At 38.0% G+C, this 7,784-nt stretch overlaps 1 long non-coding RNA gene across 1 annotated transcript; it reads right to left on the bottom strand.

Moving 5' to 3' along the window:
• Positions 1-2,193: 2,193 nt before the first annotated feature.
• On the bottom strand, positions 2,194-4,476 carry LOC117347746. Its single transcript, XR_004536875.1, has 2 exons — positions 4,432-4,476; positions 2,194-4,234 (listed from the first exon to the last, which is right to left on the bottom strand). It is a non-coding gene; the product is annotated as an uncharacterized LOC117347746 (long non-coding RNA).
• Positions 4,477-7,784: the final 3,308 nt, after the last annotated feature.

Genomic DNA, 7,784 nt, shown 5'->3' with positions numbered 1-7,784 from the left:
CCTCCAGTCGTCTGGGACCTGAATGTGGTTTTATCAGCCCTCATGAAACCTCCGTTTGAGCCTCTTGCCACTACTTCACTCAAATTTCTGACGTGGAAGGTGCTTTTCCTCATTGCCATCACCTCTGCCAGGAGGGTTAGTGAGCTGCATGCACTGGTTGCCGACCCACCTTTCACTGTTTTTCACCATGATAAGGTAGTTTTGCGTACCCATCCTAAATTCCTTCCCAAGGTGGTCTCGGACATCCACCTCAACCAATCCATTGTGTTGCCTGTCTTTTTCCCTAAGCCCCATTCTCATCCTGGGGAACAGGCGCTACACACGCTGGACTGTAAGCGTGCCCTTGCATACTACCTTGACCATACCAGGGCACACCGCTCGTCTCCTCAGCTCTTTTTGTCCTTCGACCCTAACCGTCTAGGTCGCCCTGTCTCTAAACGGACGCTTTCTAACTGGCTTGCTGCCTGCATTGCGTTCTGTTATGCTCGGGCCGGTCTCTCACTGGAAGGTGCTGTCACGGCCCACAGGGTCAGAGCTATGGCTGCTTCTGTGGCTTTCCTCCGTTCCACGCCCATCGAGGAAATCTGCAAGGCTGCCACTTGGTTCTCAGTTCACACGTTCACTACTCACTACTGTCTGGATACCTTCTCCAGACGGGATGGACACTTCGGCCAATCTGTGTTACATAATTTATTTTCCTAATGGCCAACCATCCCTCCTCCCTCTCTGTTAGCTTAGAGGTCACCCATGCGTTAAGAATATGCTGCCTGCTTGTCCTGGGATAAAGCACAGTTACTTACCGTAACAGGTATTATCCAGGGACAGCAGGCAGATATTCTTACATCCCACCCACCTCCCCGGGTTGGCTTCTTAGCTGGCTTATCTTAACTGGGGACCATGCACTCCTCCGTCGGGCGGGAAGGCACTCGCGCATGCGCGGTGCAGCCAACTAGAACTTTCTAGTTAAAAGTGTCCGTACCGGGGCTCCGTCGGTGACGTCACCCATGCGTTAAGAATATCTGCCTGCTGTCCCTGGATAACACCTGTTACGGTAAGTAACTGTGCTTTACCTGTTAAGTCTACACATCTATTCTAGCACCCGTTAATCTAACGTGCTTAAACACTAGTATATATATTATATATGTAAAAGATGATGTTGAAGGATATAGAAATGCTTCAGAGTGACAGTAAAAAGAATATAGCTTAGTTAGATGTCTGACCCAGCTACATCCTGTTCCATTAACAGAATAGAGGAAGTACCTAAGAACATGTTGTTACAAGTTGAGTAATGCGCTGAAATAGAACACCCCCTCTAATGCTGACACAGATGAAGCTGAATAGCATGTGATACCTATTATTGCTAGGGAAAATTATTAATGAGGTAAGATTTCTTTCTTATCATGTGATCAAACTAACCAAAAGAACATTGTTTGAGTATGCAATTTATCACTGGATCTTAATGAAGCAATTGTAATTCAATTGGAAGATTTACTAAGTAATATATGTTTACTAATAAATTAAATGATATCAAACCCAATAAAATGGCCAGTCGCTTGTAATTCGGAGAGATTCTTGGTTGGTATTCTACCAGTTAGTAGGATGCCAAGAACTCCCAAGGCTTTGAAATGTTTAAATTTAAATTGCGTCTGGTAATTATTTCCTTGGCCTCCTCCAGAGATGGAAGAAAGATCTGAGGGGTATGAAACCTATTCAAGTAGTGATTTAGAGCAAACAGTTTTAAAAGAAATAAACTAAAAAGCACATCCCACACAATCCCAGGAACACCCCCATGATACCATTTCCCCACTAAGAAAATTACCATGATTTTCTGATTCATTTAACTAGTTCCCAGTTCACAACAGGCACACCTGCTATTTTCAACTGCCAGCAAGTTGGTTAAGGTTGCACATAATGGAAGAGAAGAATTTGAAATTAACACCATCCTTCACTATTTTCAATGTTGAACCAGGTGAATAAAATATCAACCATTTAACTAATATTAGACTGTGCTCATATTGATGTGGTATCTCATTAATCAATATACAGTATAAGCTAATATTTAACACATTTACAGAAAATCAATTCTGTAAATAAAGTTTAATATATTTGGTATCCTATAGTACTGCAAGCAAATTAAGAAACATGGCAAACTTTTTGTAAAATATTAAGCAAATTCAGAAATTTAACAAGGAATAAAATTAAACAAAGAAACTTTTTTTAATTGTTGCACATGGTCAGCTGTAGATTGTTAATCAAGGTACACATTTTTACATTCAAACGATTTTATTGATAATTGAAAAAAACAGAAACAACAACAAAACAATTCTCAATTGGTCAATAAACTGGAGAACAACAATGCAAGTGTAATGAATCAAACATCATCAGTTTTACAATACAAAATATAGTTCAATCCACATTTAAAAGTCATTTATCCAAGCTGAAATTATTTAGGGAGACCAAAAATAGTTCTTGAAATTTGAACAGTTTTACTGTGTATCCCCACGTACTTTACTCACAAATTCCTTACACAATTTTAATCACACCCTCCAATTTTTCTGTAAGATCCTAGATAAAATAAATTCAGACTTGATCAAAGAGCAACTGGAAAAAAGGTGAAATGAGATCCAAGAAAAAAATATTCCTCATTAATATTGCTAATGTCAACAGGCTAATTTGTTTATAACCATAAACCATAAAGATCCCATACACTAATTAACAAAGAGGATAGTGCCATGCAGATTAGTTTATCATCTTTCCATCAATCAGGAAAATGTACTAAGTTACAAAGAAATTAATTTGTCATCTCTTGTGCTGTGGAGTGTAATAACATCTCTTACTATATCTGCAAAGGGGATAATTTTCAGTCAATTAAACAAACACAATTTATCACACAGCACAAAAAGGGTGCCCCAAGAGTTATTCATTGTTCAATTTACTGCTCCTCTTAATGTTTCAGTAGGCATAATCAGCATGGTCCTATACTTTTTGAAAGTTTAAAATACAGACAAATATGTAAAAGCAAGAAGAGGAGGAGAAAGATGTTGAAGATGGATGGCAAGCACGACTAACCCCCTCTTCTATGAAACTGCACTAGCAGTTTCTAGCGCAGAGAGCCACGCTGAATGGCCCACGCTGCTCCCGACGCTCATAGGAACTCTAGCACAATTTCGTAGAAGAGGGGGTAAGTAAATAAACTAAAAAAAAAAAAACAACGTATAAATTGGAAAGTTTTTGAGTAGAGGCATGTTTTTCCATAAACAACATGAAAAAAACTCTCCATCTCCCAAGATAATGAATAATATACCTCTCATTGAGCTCAAGAAGCAGCAGGGTGAGCTGATGAAATTTTGCTGCTCCAGAAAAGGGTTGTGGTGGAGGATAGGAGGTGACCAAATCCCACCACCGGCAAAAAGGCAAGCAAGATGTCCTTATCAACCAATGATGATATTTATTAACATAAAGAAGTCTCTGTGTAATAACATACTTTAAAAGGTCCCAACTAGGATCCTAGTTTCGACAATCTGGAATGCCTTCCTCAGGGGATAAACAAATAACTGAAATAAAATAGCAAAAAATAAAAAATATAAAAATCAATATATACATTCAAATATCTCAAAATATACGATATAAACAAGATACATATGCAAAAACCTGTAAATGCCAGGCAATCAATTAAATAATTTGAACCTGAGACATACATATATAAATAAGCAAAAGCATATTTGAAAAAGCCTAAATGAGCATAGCACATATTTAACCTCATTCAAATAAAAGGACAATCAAATAATTGAAATCTGAAAATTACACATATAAATCAGCTTAACTCATATGTAACATGACCTTTTAGGGACTGAAATAAAGTGTTAGTATAGCTGTAGAGCAAAGGAATAAACCTGCGTGTAGGTACATAGAGATTCAGTGGCATGCATTAATGTACATTAGTCACCGACTGGCGAAAGTGCAACTGTAGTAGTAGTAGACAAAGGCTAGATACAGTATGCATAGGGCACATTAGATGGCCAACCGAAGACTACTATATTAGCATCGGAACCAGAAGCGGTATTCATCATATACGAAAAAGATCACAAACTGTGCCTATAGGTAGAAATAGACAGGAAAAGCTGTGCATATTGTATTTAATTAACAGAGTACACCAACGTTTCTCTGTTAGTAATAGATAAGCCACTGTTTGTTTTCAATAAGGTGCAGCGCGGCTTTTCCTGTCGGTTTCTACCTACAAGACAAAAAATAGAACCCTAAATGGAGGAGGTACAACAACAAGTTAACAAATGAAAGAACCTCCCTCACCCCAAGAAGTCTGCAAAGATTAGGGAAAAGAGATGAAGTCCAACTCCAAACTAAACTCCCTAATCTTTGCAGACTTCTTGGGGTGAGGGAGGTTCTTTCATTTGTTAGGTTGTTGGTTTCTACCTACAGGCACAGTTTGCGATCTTTTTCGTATGTCATGAAAACCACTTCAGGTTCTGATGCTAATATAGTACTATCTTCAGTTGGCCATTTAATGTGCACTTTCTCTAGTGAGTGATTAATGTACATTAAAGCATGCCACTTAATCTCTACGTAACTACATGCAGGTTTATTCCTTTGCTCCACAGCTGTACTAACAACTTTATTTCAGTCCCTAGGAGCTCATGTTACATATTAAGCTAATTTATATGTGTATTTTTCAGATTTAAATTATTTGATTGTCCTTTTAATTATTTTAATGAGGTTTTTATGTATTTTTTTAATATGTGCTATGCTCATTTAGGCTTTTTCACATGTTTTTGCTTATTTATATATGTATGTTTCAGGTTCAAATTATTTGATTGCCTGGCATTCAAAGGTTTTTACATATGTATCTTATTTATATGTATATATTGTATACTTTGAGATATTTGAATGTAAACTGGGATCCTAGTTGGGACTTTTTAATTATATTATTATGCAGAGACTTCTTTATGTTATGTTGGTTGATAAGGACGTCTTGTTTGCCTTTTTTGTCTGTTTGCTACATATTTAGGCAAGGTCTCTTCCATTCTTTGTTTGTTCCAAATCCTGCCACAACCATTTTTCAATGTTTGCCCTCAAGGCTAAAATATTCACTCTGAGTTCTGAGTGGGATAGAATGGCAATTTAGAAGTTGGAATGTGCTCACATGCCATCATGTGGCATATGTATTGGCACTTGCTAACATTAGTTCTAGAACCAACAGTTCTGACTGTCAATGATGTCTCCATTTCAACACAATTTCTCTATGGTCTATAGAAAGACTATTATACAGCCCAAGCAGGAATTCTTTGACACTTGCTCATAATGATACTAATCCCACAAAGTTGTATAAATTAGTGCCAACACATGCTGTCACTATCTTCCTCTTCCTCTCAGTCTAATCTAATTGACTGCTGTCCAGCTTGCTATCAGTTTCCATGCTTGGGCATTGTACTGTACTAAGGACGTCTGAGGTTTCTTCTGATGATGTCCCATCTTCCAGCCCTTTCTCTAAATTTACATTCCCATCTTCTCTTACATTGACTAGGTAGTATTCAAATTGCATTTTTCAACTTCTCCACTGGATCTTATACCTACTTCTTTATTGAAGCATTTTCTTCCCTCTTTTCTATTATTTCATTACTCCATAGTCATTACAAGTCTGAATGAAGGTGGTGCCCCCAAAACAGACAATAAGCGGACACATCAGATAAATCAGCTTTTTAATCTTTCATATGCAGGAAGACAGTCGTTTCCACTCTCTTTCATCACAAAGGCTACAGAAAAACTTAGTCTAAATAGAAACATAACTGATTAGCAACATCAATGTTCATCATCCAAGGCAGACTAGTTTCCGTGAATCCCACAATACTGAAGCTACCATCCTTGCAGATATCAGGCTGCATTTTAATATGTGAGCTGATGCCCCTCTATCAATGGATCTCTCTGTAGCCTTTGACTTAGTCAAGATATTCTTCTATAGCATTTGGTGGATCTTCATATTTCTGGTAGTGTTCTACAATGGTTTTGCTCTAAGAATATAAGAACATAAGAATAGCCTTACTGGGTCAGACCAATGGTCCATCAAGCCCAGCAGCCCGCTCACACGGTGGCCAATCCAGGTCACAAGTACCTGGCCAAAACCCAAAGAGTAGCAACATTCCATACTACCAATCCAGGACAAGCAGACTATGGACTTTTCCTCAAGGAATTTGTCCAAACCTTTGTTAAACCAGCTACTCTATCCCCTTTTACCACCTCTGGCAACATGTTCCAGAGCTTAACTATTCCGAGTGAAAAATATTTCTTCCTATTGGTTTTAAAAGTATTTCCTTGCAGTTTCATAGAGTGTCCCCTAGTCTTTGTAATTTCTAACGGGAGTGGAAAACTGATCCACTTGTATCCATTCTACTCCACTCAGGATTTTGTAGATTTCAATTATATCCCCCCTCAGCCTTCTCTGATCTAATAGGTGTTTTTATTAGGTTCACAGGGGTGACTATTTCCACCTCCGTACTGTGGTAACCCTCAGGGATCTCCTCTTGGTCCTGTTCTTTTTAAGATCTTTTTGGCTCCTTTGGAACTTCAATTTTTGGAGTTTATTTTCTTCATCTACACCAATGATATACAACTTCTTTTATGGATTGGTATTTCTTCTCATTTGGACAGAACCGTAGACCGACTAGTTTCCAAAGATTGAGATTAAATCCCAAAAAGTCAGCATTTATTTTTCAGAAGAATATGCTCCATACTCAGTACACTGGAACATCTGTGGTGATCTTAAAGTAATAGCTCTGTTACTTGGAATGCGGCTTAAATATACCAAGTACTGTTGTTTCATTTATGAATAGGACAGCCGTGCTAAGGAGTTGCATTACATTCAAAAGAACTGGCCACTCCATAAGAATTTGGTACCAGGACAGAAAAATGTGGTACATGAACCACTTGTTGACCCGACAAAGATATTTTTGCTTCCTCTTCACATAAAACTTGGACTGATGAAAAATTTCATAAAAGCGATGAACAAGGCAGGCAAAGGTTTTATTTATCTAAGACAGATGTGTCCAAGAATAACTGATGCCAAGATTAAGGAAGGCATTTCACAGATCAGATCACACACAGATCAGACACAACATCAATGAGAGAGATTTGAAGATCTGTTAGTCGGGACAGAGAAAATTGCCTGGAAAGCATTCAAGGATGGCATTGAGAATTTTCTTGGCAGTTAAAGAGCACCAAACTATTTTCAAGTGGTTGACAAACTTCTTAGAGCATACAAAACTATGAAATGCAATGTGTCACTGAAGATGCACTTTCTACATTCACACTTGAGACTTCTTCCCTGCAAATCCTGGTGCAGTCAGTGACAGACATGTTGAAATGTTTCACCAGGACATTGCCACTATGAAAATAAGATATCTGGGCAACTGTAATCCATCAATGCTGGCTATTGTTGGACACTGCAACAAGATGCACCACACATGGAGTACAAAGAAAATCAGCAGGAAAACACTTTTAACCACAGGGAACTATCACAGCGTATCAGAAGCTTTTTGTATTAAAACATGTTATAGTCAATTAAAGATACCATCGTGTTTCTCAAAATTCCTATGTGATAGACAGTAGGAAATTATATTTGTGTTTATTTTGAAGGTGTCTATCATAATCACCAGTTTAAGGAAGCAAAAGTTTTGGAAAAATTTGTTGTCCAGTGTAAATCGGTGGCCACTTTTAAGGCAGCAACCAATATCAGCACCATTTACAGAATCCAGCCCTTCGTCTCTTGCTACATG

This window comes from Geotrypetes seraphini, chromosome 1 (assembly GCF_902459505.1).
Source record: "Geotrypetes seraphini chromosome 1, aGeoSer1.1, whole genome shotgun sequence".
NCBI lineage: Eukaryota > Metazoa > Chordata > Amphibia > Gymnophiona > Dermophiidae > Geotrypetes > Geotrypetes seraphini.
The sequence above is the reverse complement of the archived record's forward strand: the minus strand, read 5'-3'. Positions and strand labels throughout refer to the sequence as shown.